The sequence below is a fragment of the Rhinopithecus roxellana genome, chromosome 9 (assembly GCF_007565055.1).
Source record: "Rhinopithecus roxellana isolate Shanxi Qingling chromosome 9, ASM756505v1, whole genome shotgun sequence".
In the NCBI taxonomy this organism is placed as follows: Eukaryota; Metazoa; Chordata; class Mammalia; order Primates; family Cercopithecidae; genus Rhinopithecus; species Rhinopithecus roxellana.
Genome location: NC_044557.1, coordinates 124751677 through 124769424, shown reverse-complemented (window position 1 = coordinate 124769424; position 17748 = coordinate 124751677). Strand labels below are relative to the sequence as shown.

Here is a 17748-nt window from a genome sequence, read left to right as displayed (position 1 = left end):
CGCCTGAGGGGAGTCCCCGGTCGAGGGCACCGCGCAGCTCCGCGTCCCCGCGCCGGCGCCGAGAGGGAGGCCCCGCGTTACGGGCAGCTGCGGAGCCATCTGCGGCGCGGGCGGCGCCGCTCCAGTGTTTGTTTACAACCCGGCCCAGCGAGCGACAGGGGCTCGGCTCCTCTTCCGGGCGCGCGCCGGGGCCAGTGGGGGAAGCGCAGGGCGCGAGGGGCGCGGGGCGGGACGGGAGCCGGGGCCAGCGGGGGAAGCGCGGGGCGCGACGGGAGCGCGGGGCGGGACGGGAGCCGGGACGGGAGCCGGGGCCAGCGGGGGAAGCGCGGGGCGGGACGGGAGCCGGGGACGCGGGGCGGGACGGGAGCCGGGACGGGAGCGGGGCGGGACGGGGAGCGCGGGCGGACGGGAGCCGGGGGCGCGGGGCGGGACGGGAGCCGGGACGGGAGCCGGGGGCGCGGGGCGGGACCGGAGCCGGGGGCGCGGGGCGCGGGGCGGGACAGCCGCGGCTCTGCTCCCCGGCTCCCCGGCCCGCGCCCGCCGGACCCCACCCCGCGACGCCCTCTCGCCCCCTCTAACCCCTTGTGCGACCCCGTGGGAGTGCGATCCACGGGGACAACAGCGTTTCCAGGATCCAGGAGTGTTCAGGATGAAGGGAGGTGGCGCGCAGGGTGGCACCTAAAAAACAACGCTCCTGCAGGGTCCCTGTAGGTGACAGGATGGGTGTTAGACATTTCACAAAATCTCTAAGTCCAATAGCTCGCCCAACTCAGGGGATTCCGCTTTTTGACAGTGGCCAGGGACAGGCAATGAGGTCTGGTTTAAAATTCATTTTTTTTTTTTTTTTTTTTAGACGGAGTCTCTCTTTCGCCCAGGCTGGAGTGAGTGGCGCGATCTCGGCTCACTGCCAGCTCCGCCTCCCGGGTTCCCGCCATTCTCCTGCCTCAGCCTCCCGAGTAGCTGGGACTACAGGCGCCGCCACCTCGCCCGGCTAGTTTTTTGTAGTTTTTAGTAGAGACGGGGTTTCACCATGTTAGCCAGGATGGTCTCCATCTCCTGACCTCGTGATCCGCCCGTCTCGGCCTCCCAAAGTGCTGGGATTACAGGTGTGAGCCACTGCGCCCGGCCAATTCAATTTTTTTTTTTTAAGCTTTCTGATGTAAGTGCACTTCTGGTGTTACCACTTTTACCGCCACTCCCCACAGCAGCCACAAGCTCAGGGTTGGATCAGAGCTTGGGGAGGGTGGCAGGTGGAGATAATGAGAAATAACCCTAAGTTCTGGGCTTAGGGGTGCTAGCAGGTAAAGGTAAGTGACATCAGGACAGTGACTAAGAGCCAGACTTTGGCGAGACAGCTAGTGTGGGGAGGAGACAGTCAGCAGCAGGGCTTTCCCCTCCTCCCGCCTCCCTGTCTCCATGCCTCCACCTCTCCAGGCCTCCCCGCCTCCAGCCTGCACTGCAGACCTTCCCTAGACCATGCTGGACCTACAGCCCCAGCCTCCCCCGCAGCCCCGCCATGCCTTGATGGTGCCACCTGCCTGGAACTAGGGGTGCTCCCTGTACTCCCAGAGGGACAGTTGTGGGAGACCCCAGCCTGATCCTTGGATGCCCAGGGACTCGTTTCTACATGATTATTGGTGTGTTTGGGTTTTTCTCCTCGATACAAGGGACTAAGAGGTTACAAAGTCCTGACAAAGAGGAGGTTACACTTCCCACACACAAAGGAGCTCGCAATCTAGAAGGGGAAGACAAAGTGGACAGGAATCACCGCTATTCAATGCCTGCCTACTATGCGCCAAGTGCTGAGTTTGCTGTTTCTCTGGTATTTCATCCAATAAATACTTATTACATCCTGCACTGCACTGGGCTCTGTGGATGGAGCAGAAAACAAGTCTTGTAGATGAGAAGAGAAAATTAAAATAATTCCAATAATAGTATGTGTGCCATAAAGGAAATACCTCTTTTAATCCCGATACAAACCCTGATGAAGGGTATATATTCTTATCCCCATTTTACAGAAATGGGATTAAATGAGGAGAAACAACTTGCCCAAGATCTCCAAGGCAGGGTTTGGAGCCAGGTCTGGAGCCTGTATTCTGAAGGTAACGTCCACCTAGGGGCGAACGTTGGAGATGGCTCATCTGCCAGCTCTGGATGAAACAGCTGGGCCACAGCACCATGAATGGCAAAGTTTCCTTGCTGGGGCTAAAGCAGGATAGATATCCACTTGGAGAGTGCTGTTTTCACAATTCTGAATTGGCTGGGTGTGGTGGCTCACACCTGTAATCTCAGCACTTTGGGAGGCCCAGGTGAGAGGATCACTTGAGCCCCAGAAGTTCGAGACCAGCCTGGGCAACATGGCAAAACCCCATCTCCACAAAAAGATACAAAAATTAGCCGGGCGTGATGGTGTGCACCTGTAGTCCCAGCGACTATGGAGGCTGAGGTGGGAGGATCACCTGAGCCTGGGGAGGCTGAGGACGCAGTGAGTTGTGATCATGCCACTGCATGCCAGTCAGGGTGATGGAGTGAGACCCTGTCTCAAAAAAATAAAATAAAATAAAATAAAAAATTTCTGAATAAGTAAAAATAGGAATAGACACTGTGACTGGGAGCCACCATCTGACAATCCCATTTGGGAGAAGCACAGGCCTGTCTGGGTGAGTCTCCCTCATGCATATCTGTTCATTCATTCACCCATTCAACACGCCCTGAAAGACCGCCCTGTCCTGGTGGAAGGGCATGTCCTGGGGGCTGTGGAAGTACAAAGGAAAGAGAATTAAACATCCATTCCCCTCTTCCAGGAGCAGAAGCCCAGGGTGAGGCCAGCCCATTAAACCTACTTGGCCCATAGAAGGAGAAGAAGGAAGGGGGCTGGGCAGAAGAAGAGGCAGGAGGGCAGCCGTCGGTGACGGTGAGAGGACATCACTGGAGGCTGTTAAAATGAGTCTGTGTGCTTGGGTCAGGCAAGGACACAGCCAGCATCAGCTGCTGCTGCTCTTAGCTTCCCTGCCCGTGTCCCTCAGCTGGCCCTGCTTCTCCCTCCAAAGAACAAGCAAGAATTCTAACAGGGTGAAACCAGGACAGGGGCTGGCTTACACATCCAGGGGAAAATGATCTGAAAGCACCGCATTCCATGGGACAGACAGGCCAGGAAAACCAGGATGCTCAGAGAAACCAGACCTGACAGCAGACGGTAAATAATATCCCATCCGGAAGTATGACAGGACAAAAGGAGAAGCTGCACACATCGGCCCATCTTGCCCTGGGCTAGTCCATGCCCAGGCACTCGGGGAAGTGGACCACAGAGAGCAACACAAACTATCATGTGCCAGGAGGCCTGGGAGCCAAGGCCAGAGGGTGGGGAGGAGCTGCAGGCTTCTCAAAAGACCCAGGGGGCCAACTGTGACATGTGATCTATAAGCCAAATATTTATAAATGGAATCAGATCTCCTCCTAGGCTGATGCCTTTATTTGTATGTTCCTTCATTTAGCCCCAACTCTCCTTATCCCCCTGGTAAGATCTTATAAATCAAATGCACACACACCAACACCTCCAGCTCCATGAGGTCAGGAGGTATTTCATTAACACCATCTCTCCTCTATATGCCTGGTCCAGCAAAGACCCAGGCAAAACGGGGACTGATTGGCCGATTAAACGCACTAGCGAGGGAGAGCTTCTAGTTAAAACAATTTATCTAGATCTTTTAAAAGCAAAGAATCCCACAATAGTAAACATAATTACTCTTTAATGTGATCTGGTTTTTAGTTGGAGTTTCATCTATTTTATGGAACAAACTCTTTTTTTAAATACTGTGACATAAACAGCTACATACTTACGAAAACTGTTCTCCTTTCCCTGGGCACAGAGCCAGTCCCACCTCCCAGCCTCCTTGGCAAGCAGTGTGGCCATGTGCCTGAGTTCTAGCCAATGGGAGGTGAGTGGAAGTGGGTGTCCCTTCCAGACCTGGTACTGAAATTCTCCCACAGGTAATTCTCTGTTCTCTTTCCTCATGCATTGGCTAGAAGTGAAGGACTCCAAAGCCCCTGGAGATGGAGGATGGAGGAGCCTGGGTTCTTGAATCGTCCCATGGAATGCCAGCCACAAATTGGCATTTGGGCTCCTATATGGCCAAGAAATGAATTTAAGTCCTATTAAGGCTGGGTGCAGTGGCTCATGGCTATAATCCTAGTGCTATGGGAGACCAAAGTGGGAAGATCACTTGAGACCAGGAGTTCAAAACCAGCATGGGCAACATAAGTGAGACCCCTGTCTCTACCTAAACAAACAAGCAAATAAATAAATAAAGTAATATAAAATAAGATTAGCTGGTCTTCAGAGGGACAGAACTAATAAAGAAAAATAAATCAAAGTTAAAAAATAATGCAAAGAAAACAAAAAGGAAAGTTAAAAAAAAAATCCCACAAGACAAAATTAGCCAGGTGTGGTGGTGTGAGCCTGTAGTCCTAGCTACTTGGGAGGCTGAGGTGGGAGGATCACTTGCATCCAGGATTTGGAGGCTGCACTGAGCTATGATCTCACCATCTCACCTCTGTATTATTCCTCCCCAGCTCCCCAGGTGACGGAGCAAGACCCTGTCTCAAAAAAAAAAAAAAAAAAAAAAAAAAAAATGTCCTATTATGCTACTGAGATTATGTTATGGCATTGCTCTATTATTACAGCACCCAGCATTAGTCCAGCACAAGCACTTAAATGCATAACATGGCTGGGAAGTCAGGCTTGGGTAGGGGAGGTACCGGTAAGGGTTAAATTTTAATATATGGGGAGAGGCCGATGCCAGGAACATCCATGGAGATGAGGAGTTCTGAGATTTCCTGATATGCTTGGCTCAGTAAAAGTTTTTGGAATCCCCTCATTCACTTTCCCACCTGCAACTTGTACCTGGCCACAGATACTCTCCATTTGCTGTTCATCAAGTCTCCCCATAGTGGCTACTCGACACTGGGATTTAACTGATGGCCCCAGAATGCATCCCTTTCTCTTTGAACTTTTTCCTCAAGCTAATAATTTCCCTTAATCTTCTGAACTTCCCATCGGGTCTGACAAAAAGCTTACTGAGTGCCTTGTTCCGCCTCTATTTCATGTAACCTTCTGAAGTTCTCTTTTATATCAACAGCCATCAGTCCTTCCCTTTCTACTGCGTTTGGGTTCTATCTCTTTCATGCATCGCTTCCCCATGTTGCTTTCCTGCATCCTCCAGTCTCACTCTGCTCTGCCCCATTTCCTGTTTATTTTCCAATAAATGGTTTCCTTCATCTTTCATGCATTTCCTCCCTTCCCAGTGCTCCAACCACAACCCCACTTATTTTCTGAGACACACTCCCTCTCCATTAATCTTTCAGCTAGGAAAGAGAGGCTAAAGCTTTCCATTCTTGTGCATCTCTGCCTTAGTTAATTAGAGCCTTGTGTATAACAAACTAAAACTGTTTAACTAGCTGTTTCATCCTGACTCTTCTGCCCCTCGTGGTGGTGGGCCATCATCCGATCACATAGTTCATAATCTGTTATCGTGCCAAGAAGGAAGAAAGCTCCCGACATCTTAAAAGAAAGGAGGCAGAATAATTTATAGAAAGAAAGAAAGTGCTTAGTCAAAAGTATACTGCAAGAATTGTCACTGACTTGTTCTCAGCTTTTCCCTCATTAAACTTTTCATTTTCTGCCATCTGTCAAATATAAATCAACTTCTGTCAAGTTTCCTTAGACATTTCAAATACTTGCATACTCTACTCTTTCATTCCCTTTTCCCTCCAGGCATTTATAATTCTTCGACTTCCAAAAAGAATTGTGATCGTTCATAACAGGAGGCACACAAATAATAAAAGTAACTTGCAACGTGAAAGAACGTGAGCCACTGTAAGAAATGGCAAGGTCCATGAATCTACGTATCTCAGGTTAAGGATACTTACTGTCACTGAGCACAAAATTGATCCCTGAGCTAAGTGCACATAGTGTTAAAGACAAAGCAAAAAGGAACACAGAAGAAGTGACAAAGGCCTCAATGGTTAGAACTAGAAAGCATACTGTACATGACTTTGCTCTTTGTTACTCCTGGAGAAAGTCTTTGAACTACTTCAAAAATATTTCCCTACATCCTGCCTATTTGCTAAAAGGATATGACACAGCATAAAATTTAAAACATCATTATTGTAAAAATAAAGACAAGACATGTTAAATGGGATATGTGGTGGAAGGGAGACTGATTATAACTTTCTTTTAAAAGGCTAGACTCATGGTAATGGACACAATTGAGTACAGACTTTAGCTCTGAGCTCCCCAGCACCCATGGCAAAGAGAGAACACAAGATTATAGAGCTGATTGTTTTCTAATCACAGTTACAAGACAGTCACTTCGTAGCTATGAACTATGAGAGGAAGTTGTCTTCTGGGTCTTGTCAGCTCCCTTATTCTTCAGAAAAACTCTCCAGGGCTTCTATCATGTAATCTTCAAAATCCTTGGCCAGCTCCACCATCCAGTGGCTTCACCATATGACCCAGCTCTCTGCCTGCACTGAGGACATTACTTTATGCTTGGATGTACCATTTCCCAGGCATTTAGGTTCTGTAGCCATGATGAGCGTCGTATTAGCCACACTAACTGCAGTCTCATCTACTTATGTTTTTTCTTTCACTCTACTTGCATTTTTACTTAATAAGTTTTTTTATCCTGGGAAATCCCTGCTTTGAGAGACTAATAGCCTCGAGAACGTTTGTATTCCTTCCTGGCTTGTGAACAACTGACTCCTCCTTCCTTGCATTTCACCTGAACTCCGTCTTTCCCTCCAAGCCCAGCTAAAGTCCCATCTCTTCTGTGGAGCCTTTCCTGATAACTCAGCCTGGGAGCTGAAACATCCTCCACTGAGCCCAGGGCTGGCTCCTGCCTTCCTACTACACAGCGGCTGTCCTCAAATAGGCAGTGGCATTTTCCCCTAACAACTGAGCACATCGTAGGTGCCCCATAACATGGCAATGTAGCAGGGCTGAGCAATGGATGTGCGCCCACATTACCTGGGTTCCTGGGTAAGTCATGCTTCAAGCTTCAGTTTAGCCAGCTATAAAATGGCAAAGGGGTTGGGGAAGAGGGGGCTCTGTATTCTCTGAAGTCCCTGCCATCTTGAAGTCTCGCCTTCTTTGGCGTCCCCCAAATGCACCTGACTTTGGTATTTTGTGCTGCTTCAGTCTTCCTTCCAGGGAGTCGCACCCATGGGTTCTTTAGCAATCAGCAGCCCATCTTGTCTCTAAGACAGCCCTCCCTGTGCCTCGCCTCTCCCCAAAGCAGGCACATCCGAGTCCTGGAAAGCCTTCTGACCCCCTCTCTCCTCTCAAACTGGTCTGGTCTCTGCCTGTTTGAAACAGATTATTTTTAGCCTCCATTTCTGTCTGCTCAATTTTTCTGCCTTCCACCATTTCTATTGCATCTTCAGGAATACACTGACATTTCTGTCCCTGGTGAAACATTTAGTCTGTTCCTGATTTTGGACATAAGCCACCAAGTCCTGGACTGTACAATGACAGAGTTGCTCCATTCTAGTTGTGGTTCTGCCTCCTGGCAGGTTCTGCACTTTTGTGGACGTGGCTTAACCACTCTGAGCCTTGGTTTTCACATTTATCCATTAGAGACAGCACCTGCCCGGGCTGACTCAAAGTTAGCAATCAATCAAGACAGCCCCAATTCCATGGTCTGCTTGACCAGCTCACGAGGCCAGTCCTGAGGAAAGCTTTTCCTCCAAAGCACGTGGACAGCACAAAAGAGTTTACAAATCACTTTCTCATACACTGTCCTTTGAGGCATTGCAATCATTGTGGCCATTTTCTAGATGATGCAGCTGAGGCTCAAGCAGCTTACCCAGGACATGCATCCAGGTCTTCAAACACCAGACCTCACACTCCCCACCTGCAACAGGCTGGCAGAACACTCGAGAGGCCCACCTGAGCTACAGGTGTCCGCACACAGTGGTCCCCAGAACCCACACTCCTGTCCCCCAACACTGAGGGATATGTGGGCCACTGTCACCTCCCCACAAGGGCTCGTTCCCACCGCAGTGGTGCGAGATGGGGCTGCAGAGGCGCACGTGGAAGCTTCATGGGGGTGCTGCTGTGAAGAGGCAGAAACAAGACCCGAGGGCAGGATGAGTGAGGCAACAGGGCTGTGCGACACTGCTTCATCTTGCCTGTAAGCTGCGGCTTAGGGAGCAGACAGTTTCGGAGAGACGTCACCCAGGCTGGCGGGGAGGGGAGAATGTCTGACGCGGGCATCTGAGTCATTCTGACTGAGGAGGAGGAGGTGACTCTGACTCTCCCAGCAGGGGCAAGGGCAAGAGGCTGGGGTGGCAGCTTGAGGTCCTAAAATAAACCTGCACATTTGGCTTGAGCTTGCATCCTCTGTGGATTCCCTTGCCTCCTGGACACCTGGAGCAGCCACTGTGGCAGCCTGGGCAGAGCCTCCCACCTGGGTGATCTTGACCCAGGAACCTCTCCTCTGGGCATCAGAGTCCCCTTTGAACATCAAAAGGGTTGAACTGGACCATTCCTGAGGTCTTTTTGAGTCTTAACATTCTAGGATTCTAAATTAGTACTTTGGTGGTTATTGACTATGTCTGACAGTGAAACATTATTTATCGTAGACATGGGCCAAGTAATAACAGACATTTCTTGAAAGGTAAAGATTCCCCAGGTGAAAAATCCACCCACAGGGCTGCTTCTCTTCCTGTTACCAGCTGAGGGGGGCCGGGACAGGTGGTTGGTGGGTATCCACAGCCAGTTTCCTCTCCTTTCCGGGCCCCCTCCCCAAGCTCCCTGAAGCTGGATGTGGCCACATGGCAGGTCCAGAGAATGGGGAGAGGAGTCTCTGCCACTTCCAGGAGCAGGCGTTTCAGAGGTGGATGTGCCTCCCCACACTTTTTGCCCCATCCGCCAGCTGGAACACAGGACTGCTCTGGGGTTGCACCACTGAGCCTGGGGGTCTCCCCATGACTGCAGCTGCACCCATGCTCACTGGGTAATGCAGTGACCGGATACCCTCATCGGTCTGCGTAGTGAGTGAACGTGGGGTGGTTGCTGTTGCTCGTCCACCTCCCCTGCTGGATTCTGAGCTCTCTGGGGTTCAGGGTCACATTTGACTTTTCCTCCTGTCTCCAGGGCTGGCCTCAGCACCTAACTCAATAGTGGTTTGTTGATTTGGGAAAAACACACCTTCAACAGCCTCTCCCAGTCCATCTGTTCTTTGTGGCCCTAGAGTTGGAGACTGAGTGCCCAGTGGCTGTCCTTGCCCCCTGGGATGGACCCTGGGAGGGCCCCTCCCAGCTCCACTCCATCATCTCAGACCATCAGAGATAAGGGGGCCTTGGTGACCACCTCCTCCAGAGGCAGCCTGGGGGCGTCTATGGTTATCTTGATGACTAAGGGCATCCCTGGGATATGGTGGGTGGGGGCTGGGCAGGCTGAACATCTCTCAGTGAGCAACAGTCCCCTCCATGAAGGACTGTCCTGCCCAAATGCCATTAGTGTCCTGACACAGGTGCCTGGGACCCTGACACTTCTTGAGCCATTTCCCATTTTTTCCTTGCCCTTTTTGCCCTGCCATCTACTAAAATCCCTTCTTTTCCTTGCCTGCTCCCTGCCTGCACAATGCTTTCTCCTCCCTCTCTCTTCTGCAGAAAGCTGGCTGCTTCAGGCAGCCTGGAATGACATCTCGGTAGGTCCTGGTGCCCACACAGCTGTGTGGACATGGGCAGCGTGGGTTTCTCCTTTGCACACAGCCTGCCCACCCTGCCCTTCCCCAGAGAGAGACTTCCCAGGAACACAGGCTCCTACAGGAGCTGTGGCCAACCCAGCCAGCTGGACACTGATGGTGTGACACCCACATGTGCTCCCACAAGCAAACAGCCCATCCCTGGCCAATGTAGGCCCCGCCCCCTCGTCATGCCCCCCCCCCCCCCGCCCCCAAACACACACACATACACATCCGTGTGCTGGCAATAAGCACAACCATTTGCACTGGATCCCTGGGAGCCTGCTACACTGGTCACAGCTGATTTCTTCCTTCAGAAAGGCACCCGCCAGGCAGAATCTCCTCCCTTGATCCGAATCCACTCCTGCACCTACATTTCCCCATCTGCCCCTCTCCAGGCTGGTCCTTTTCACTGGGGCAGTTTTCCCACTGCTCCATGGCCAGCCCAACCTCGGGGTCCCAAGGCTAACTTACAAGAGTGATTACCGGACCTTCCATGTTTTCCCTTCCCCCAGTCTTGCCCCATCAGCAGAGCTGAGACCAGCATCACAATCACTGCCACCAAGTGGGGCAGCTCAGCCCAGAAACATGGCCCTAGTAGACGCCCCACTGTCTTTGATGAGGCAGGCAGGTTCTACTCTCTAACCTGAAAGGATATGCCAAAAAAGAAAAAATCTACATTTGGAGGGACCCACGCTGGTCCTCTGCCTCCCAGGAGCCCTGGGGTTCTTTCTCAGTCTGAAGCATGAGCAGCCCTCCTGGTCCATCCCCCACCAGAGGATGCCACCTCTCCTGGTCTCCCCTAACTCCACCTGCAGTATCTCTCCTGCAAGGCCCTCCCTGGAGCCTGGCCAGGGCCGGTGTTGCCAGACCTCAGGGTCATACAGACTTCAGCTCACACAGCTGTACCCTGTCTGCTCTCTTCCTCCACTTCCTCTGATGACCCTCATGATGGGTCATCTAAGAGCCATACCCCTCACCCCAAGTGCCATCTTCCCCTCCCCAAGCTGAGCATAAAAGAAAGTGCCCTAGAGTGCCATCACTCCACTAACATTTCCAGAAGAGGGCTCTAGAGAGGATCAATAAGCAAACAGAACAAAGGGCAAGAGGGGAACGTAGGTTCAAGAGAGTTCAGAAGTCAAGATTTCTTTACTGCAGAACCTCCAGAGCCTTCAATGCACTATTGTGCAACTGGATTTCCAAGAAGGGGATGTAGCATGCGGTGTGGCCCAGACTCACTGGCAGGCTAACCTTTGTGACAGGAGAGCTTCTAGGAACACACCAGGGAAAAACTACCTGAGCCAACCTTGGGTATTTTAATGTTCTCAGGAGGGCCTTGATATTGACCCAAGGATTAGTCATAGAGGCCAGGCTAGTTCATGACTTCCGCCCTTCTGCAGGCATTTCCCAAGCAGTGTTTCCTAAAGGCTCATTCTGAAGATGAGCCATGAATTAACAGAACTCTTCCTTCCCCTGGCCCCACAGCTTCGGCCTCCGGGTTCTGGATATGGGAGTCCTGGCAACACAGATGTGGAAGAAATAGAAACAAGACCCTCAGGGCAGTGCTGGAGGACAAGGGTTGTTAGTCTGGGGTCCCCTTAGTCTCCAGGACTGTCACCACTCATGTATTTGCCCTGCATCTTGGTTTATGTTTTTGGAGAACATAGACGTTATTCATCCATGCCTCATCAATCCCTGCTGAGAGGTTTAGGTAAAAGAGGGGGGCTGGGTTTGTACCAGTACACTTCACTGAAAAAAATATTTCCTCAGTGACTCTAAAGGAACATTTCTGCTAGATTTCACATGTGTAGTCCAGAACCAGAAACTTTGAGAATTTCGGACCTATTTGTGGGTAGGTGGAGAAGATCAGAGAGGGGCAAGTTGGGGGGGGTGGTGGTTAAAAAGCAAAGCAAAATAAAGAAACAGAAAACCAGGTAATGAGTGAGCAGGCTCTCCCCAAGGCTAGTCTTTAGGCTGGTTCCATCCTGAAAAATGCCAGTACCTCACTAGTAGATCCCAATGGGCAAAGTAGCAGGAGGTCAAATGGGATAAAAATGTGAATGTAATGATTTCTCACATTTACATAGCACTTTACAGTTTATAAAACACTTTCATACACATGATTCCATTTGAACTTCATAAAATCCTTACATAGGAGGCAAAGCAGAAAAGGCTCCCTAATTTAGAGATCATGAATCAATAATTAGGTGACTTGCCCAAGATCTCCCAGCTTATTGGAAAACCAAGGATCGAGATGGGAGCCTTCTGCCTTCCGGCCTGCTGCCCCTCATTCCTCCTGCTGAACCCACCAGACCGAGAGTACATGGCAGGTAAGAATATCAAGGAATGAATGAGCAAATCAACCAACCCAGCACTGGGGTGCCATCCCAAGAAGCTACATAGTCACTGGCACACAGGGGGTACGGCTGAGGTGGCACAGAGGGTTGGCCATCTCCTCCTGGCCAGTTCATCTCATTCACTGGAACAGGGTCATGAACAAAGCAGGTGTTTATTAATGGATATTCATATCACGTTCTCAAAGCTGGGCCCTGGGTGGGCAAAGCAGTGAGGTGCTGTGAGGCCTCAGAGCCTAGGCGCAGTTTCCTCATGGCGTGTGGTCATTGCTCAGCATTTAGGGCCCTGGAGGTATTGAAGAAAAAAAAAATTTTTTTTTGAGATGGACTTTCCCTATTGTTGTTCAGGCTAGAGTGTAATGGCCTGATCTCGGCTCACTGCAACCTCCACCTCCCGGGTTCAAGCGATTCTCGTGCCTCAGCCTCCTGAGTAGCTGGGATTATAGGCACCCACCACCACACCTGGCTAGTTTTTTGTATTTTTAGTAGAGACGGGGTTTCACCTTGTTGGCCAGGCTGCTCTCGAACTCCTGACCTCAGGTGACCCACCTCCCTCAGCCTCCCAAAGGGCTGGGATTACAGGTGTGAGCCACTGTACCCAGCCACTGAAGAATAAGGTGAAGATGAGGCCTGTTGTGGGCAGAATTGGGTCCTCCCTGAATTCAGAGTGGAAGTCCTACCCCCAGTACCCCAGAATATGACTGTATTTGGAGATGGGGCCTTAAAGGTATAAAATGAGGTCGTATGGGTGGGCCCTAACCTTATATAACTAGTGTTCTCTTGGAGAAGAGATTAGGACACAGACTCACAGAGCGATGACTATGTGAGGACATGGGGAAAAGGCAGGTGTCTGCAAGCCAAGGAGAGAGGCTTTGAGGAAACCAACCCTGCCGGCACCTCGACTTAGGACGTCTGCTCTCAGGAACTGTGAGACAGTAAATGTCTGCTGTGGAAGCCCCGAGGCTATGAGCCCCTAGTCTATGAGCCCCGAGTCTATGGGCCCCCAGTCAATGAGCCCTGAGTCTATGAGCCCCCAGTCTACGAGCCCCGAGTCTATGGGCCCCCAGTCTATGAGCCCCCAGTCTATGATGTTTGTTATGATAGTATTAGCAAGTGAATACGAGGCCCAAGGTCAGGCTGGGACCCAAGAAGGCGACGTAAGGTGGCCCAGCACCCTCTCCCCACTGGGCAATAATCCAAGTGAATGTCCTGTCTGTTCACATCACAGGGCATTCACCCTTCCTTTCCTAATACTGTGTCCTCTGAAGATAAGCACTACACCAAGAAAATCAGATCATATATAGACCTCCAAAGAGCTTGAAGTCCAGAATAATGTACAAACACATGGTCAAGATAAATACATAGAAAACACCCAATATTTTTAACACAGTGTGTCCAAAAGCCAGTGTGTGGGTTGACTGTTTCCCAGAGGAGCAAGCTCTCTGTGGTGACCGCATCTCTAGCTAACCCTCTGATACCCAACAGTCAACCCACATCAGTGATGAGAAGTCACTTGTACGGCCAATACCGTCCTCTCAGCTCCACCCCCTCTCTGTTTTGGTAAGGTCTGTTGGAGAGGCAGCAGGGCTCCTCTCAACATCCACATTGCACAAGAGGATGTGCAGGCTTACAGAAGGTTATAAGGCTTGCCCAAGGTCATGCATCTTGCACTGGTGAAGCCAGAAGTCCACAGGTCTCATGTTGAGTGGAGAGAGAAGGGAGAGAACTCCATGCCCCTAGGACCCTGGGTAGAGAAGGTGGGGGCCACCCTGACCAGGCAACAACACATGTGTTAGGGTGGGGATACATGGTGGTCAGAGGGCAAAACAGGTGTGGCCAGAGTGTCTGAACTGTGCCTGAAGCTGCCTGCCAAAGTTGCCCCCACATGCTAGGCCAGGCGCGGTAGCTCAAGCCTATAATCCCAGCACTTGGGAGATCAAGACGGGCGGATCACTTGAGGTCAGGGGTCTGAGACCAGCCTGGCCAACATGGTGAAACCCCATCTCTACTAAAAATACAAACATTAGCCGGACATGGTGGCAGGCACCTGTAATCCCAGCCACTGGAGAGGCTGAGGCAGAAGAATTGCTTGAACCTGGGAGGCAGAGGGTGCAGTGAGCCGAGATCGCACCTCTGTACTCTAACCTGGGCAATAGAGTGAGACTTCATCTTAAAAAAATAGTTGCCCCCACATGCTAAAGGACGCTGTGATTAGCACATTCCAGAAATTAGGGTCCTGTCTATATTTTCCTGAGAAAGGCAATCATTCATTAGCTTGTCTCATTGATATCGCCACCTTTCCCAAAATCTGAGTCCCTGTGGAATCCACGTGTCCTTGTATGAGTATTGGGATCCCTCCTGAGGCACAATAATTAAGGGCTGTAATGAACTCTGGAGACTGCGCTTATGCAAACACTGGCTGAGGGTCCCCTATATGCTAGGAACTGCATTGGGTCTTTGGGGGCTAGTTTATTTCAGAGATGCATCCTGTCTCCAAAGACCTCACAGTCACACGTGGAGAAGACGACCCGTATATAAAGGACCGGCATACAAGGCAGAGTGAGACATGCCTAAGGTGTCAATAGTCCTGGGACAATGCCCCAAACCTGGACATGCTGGTAATAACATTCCCTGCTCCCCCGAAACAGCCCAGATTTAGTCTTTCACTGTAACATAGGCACCGATCAATACTGAAGATGAATTAAAATCAAACCCAAAGCCAGTTTTCCTTTCCAGACCAAAACTTTTCATCAATAATAGAGAATGAAAAGATGTCACTGAATTCTGATACCTGCATTGCACGTAGTTCAATCACAGGTTGTGAAAATGGATTCAGAAGTAGGAAGCCTTGCCAAGAAGCTTGTTCTGCTGGCCTTTGGCAGACAGAAAGGGGCCAGTGAAAAACAGAGAGGGACCCATTCCAGAATAAAGCGAAAGCCCTTGAGGCCAACTATTCAATCCAGGCAGGTGACCCAGGGCTCCTCTACCCACTCAGTGGGCTGGGAGTCCAGGCGGTGGAGTCCAGAATGCCGCCAGGAAATGAAGCAGACACACAGAACACTCAGCAGTCTGTTCGGCTGGTTTGAAGAAGAGGATTGAAAAAAGAAAAAAAAAAGCATAGAGACAGATTTGGGGGACATCACGGAAGACTAGGAATTGGAGACTTTTAGTTGCTGAAGGCTTTTGAGCAGAAAGCTAAGATCTTCAAAGAAGCAGCTTTGAGCCTATTCTGAGAGCAACAGGGAATCTGAGTATCTCTCCCAGGTTCATGGCCCCAGTGATGGGGCTGCTCTGTCTGCTCCAGCAGGAGCAGAAAGGAAGGAGCCAGGCCACAAGGAACTGCAGAAGCTGCGCTCCCTCTGTCTCGTATGCTGTTTCCCAGTCTTGGGTCTCCTCTGTCTCGGAAGCCCCCACATGGCTCCATGGCCACTGCCAGGTCACTGTGTTAAGTGTTGAGTTAGTGACGCTGATGATGCAGCAGCAAGATCCACCCTGCAGGACTGCGCAGCCCTGCCCAGAGCTGATGGAGGCTCTGGCCTCATGCTTCATTCATTTATTTAATCAATCATTTCCTGGGCACTGGCCAGATACCAGCCACTATGACCGATGTGGCGATGAAGAAAGAAATGAAGATGATTATGGAATCACAGTTCCATTCCTCGAGCATATGTCTAGTAGGGGAGTCCTTCGTTCCATCAACAAACATTCTCTGAGCACTTGGTATGTACCAGAGAAAAGCCAGGCACTGGTGACACCACCCCTGCCCCAGGAAGCACACAGTCCAGGGTGGGAGACATGCAGAGAGATGGCGAAGTGGAATGTGCTACCAGTCAGGTGGGCCCAGGTGCTTCGGGGTTTCAAAGTAGAGGCTGCGCACCAGGCCTGTGCAAGACGATCACAGACTGTTGCTGAATGAAGTTCTCATCCTGGAGCATCTGCGGGCAGCTGCCCTCCGGGAGCAGGATGAGCAAAACAGCACTGAGACCCAGGATGAGGGGAGCAGGGGGGCAGAGCCCTGGGAAAAGCTGCTCTAGGGCAGTGGAAACCTCTGTAGTGTCCCCATGGGGCAGCAGACCAGCCCAGGACTCAGAGCAGAGCCTGGGGAGAGGCTCTGAATGGCCCACATGACTTGGCTGGTAGCACCCTCCCTGGAGGCTGGGGCACTGGTGCAGGTGGGGAGAGAAGAGGATGCTGCCACCGCCCTGCAGAGGCTCCCATAAGGAGCCCATCATGTTCAGGGTGGGAAGCACAGGAACCCTGCCATGGCTTGAACTCTGCGGAGAAAACGTGTAGTTGTCTACAAGGTGCCACAGCCCCTCAATGAGAAATCTGAGCCTCGTCCCCTTGATTGGTCCCACTCAGGAAGTAAGCAGATGGGGCACCGACAAAGAGCCCGGGCTTTGCTCACTCTGCCCTCTGAGCAATCCTTTTACTATGTCCAAGTCAGTTTCTCTTCTGCCAATGAAGCTCCTTCCAGGGTTGGGGGTTGAGGAAAGTGTTTCCAGAAACACCCAGTAGGTGCTTGATCCCTCCTGGCAAAAGCTGACTCTTCCCAACCCAGGTTGATGACGAGAAAGACTATCATGACCCCTACCCTGCGCACAAAGCATTTCCAGCCACATTCACAACTCAATCCTCACAGCAATCTGGCAGGTGGATGGAGTAGGTACTATTGCTCTCAATTTGTTGATTCAAAAAAGTAACTTGGCCAGACTCGGTGGCTCACATCTGTAATCCCAGCACTTTGGGAGACTGAGGTGGGTGGATCATGAGGTCAAGAGTTTGAGACCAGCCTGGCCACCATGGTGAAACCCCTCCTCTACTAAAAATATAAAAATTAGCTGGGTGTGGTGGTGAGCACCTGTAGTCCCAGCTACTCATGAGGCAGAGGCAGGGAATCACTTGAACCTGGGAGGCAGAGGTTGCAGTGAGCTGAGATCACACCGTCACACTCCAGCCTGGGCAACATAGCAAGACACTGTCTCTCCGATCCAAAAAAAAGTAACTTGATCTTGAGGAGATATTTATACTCTGTGCTCACGAAAGCATGATTCTCAATAGCCAAAAGATGGAAGCGACCCAAGTGTCGCTTGACACATGAAGGGAGAAACCCAGCATCCATACACTGGAACATTATTCAGCCATTAAAAGGAAGGAAATTCTGGCACACACTACAACACGGGCGAACCTTGATAATATTACGCTAAAAGAATAAGCCCGTCACAAAATGACAGATACTATCTGATTCTTCTTATATGAGGTCCCTAGAGGAATCAGATTCATAGAGGCAGAAAGTAGAATGGGGGTTGCCAGGGGCGGAGGGAAAGGGGAGTGGAGAGGTGCTGTTTAATGGGTGTGGACTTTTAGTTTTACACAATGATAAAGTTCTGGAGGTGGATGGTGCTGACGGCTGCACAACAAAGGGAACGTTCTTAACATGACTCAGCCGTCCACTTAGAATTGGTTTGGATTGTAGATTTTATATTGTGCATGTTTCACCATATTTTATGATTGTGACTTGAATCCATATTTCCTGCCTATTGGGTCCCACCCTGACCCTGACCCCATCAGTGGAGGAGCAGTGATACTATGAGGTACCAGAAGACCCCACGGCCTGGAGTCAGGCGGGGGACTGGGTGACAGTC

At 50.9% G+C, this 17748-nt stretch overlaps 1 protein-coding gene and 1 long non-coding RNA gene across 2 annotated transcripts in view; both read right to left on the bottom strand.

Annotated features, from left to right (window-relative positions):
- XKR6 (XK related 6) overlaps positions 1-17748 on the bottom strand; it is a 286508-nt gene that overhangs the window by 158829 nt on the left and 109931 nt on the right. The gene's annotated exons all lie outside the window — the stretch shown is intronic.
- On the bottom strand, positions 3733-8189 carry LOC104672791. The gene is made up of 2 exons (XR_749444.1): positions 7949-8189; positions 3733-4124 (listed from the first exon to the last, which is right to left on the bottom strand). It is a non-coding gene; the product is annotated as an uncharacterized LOC104672791 (long non-coding RNA).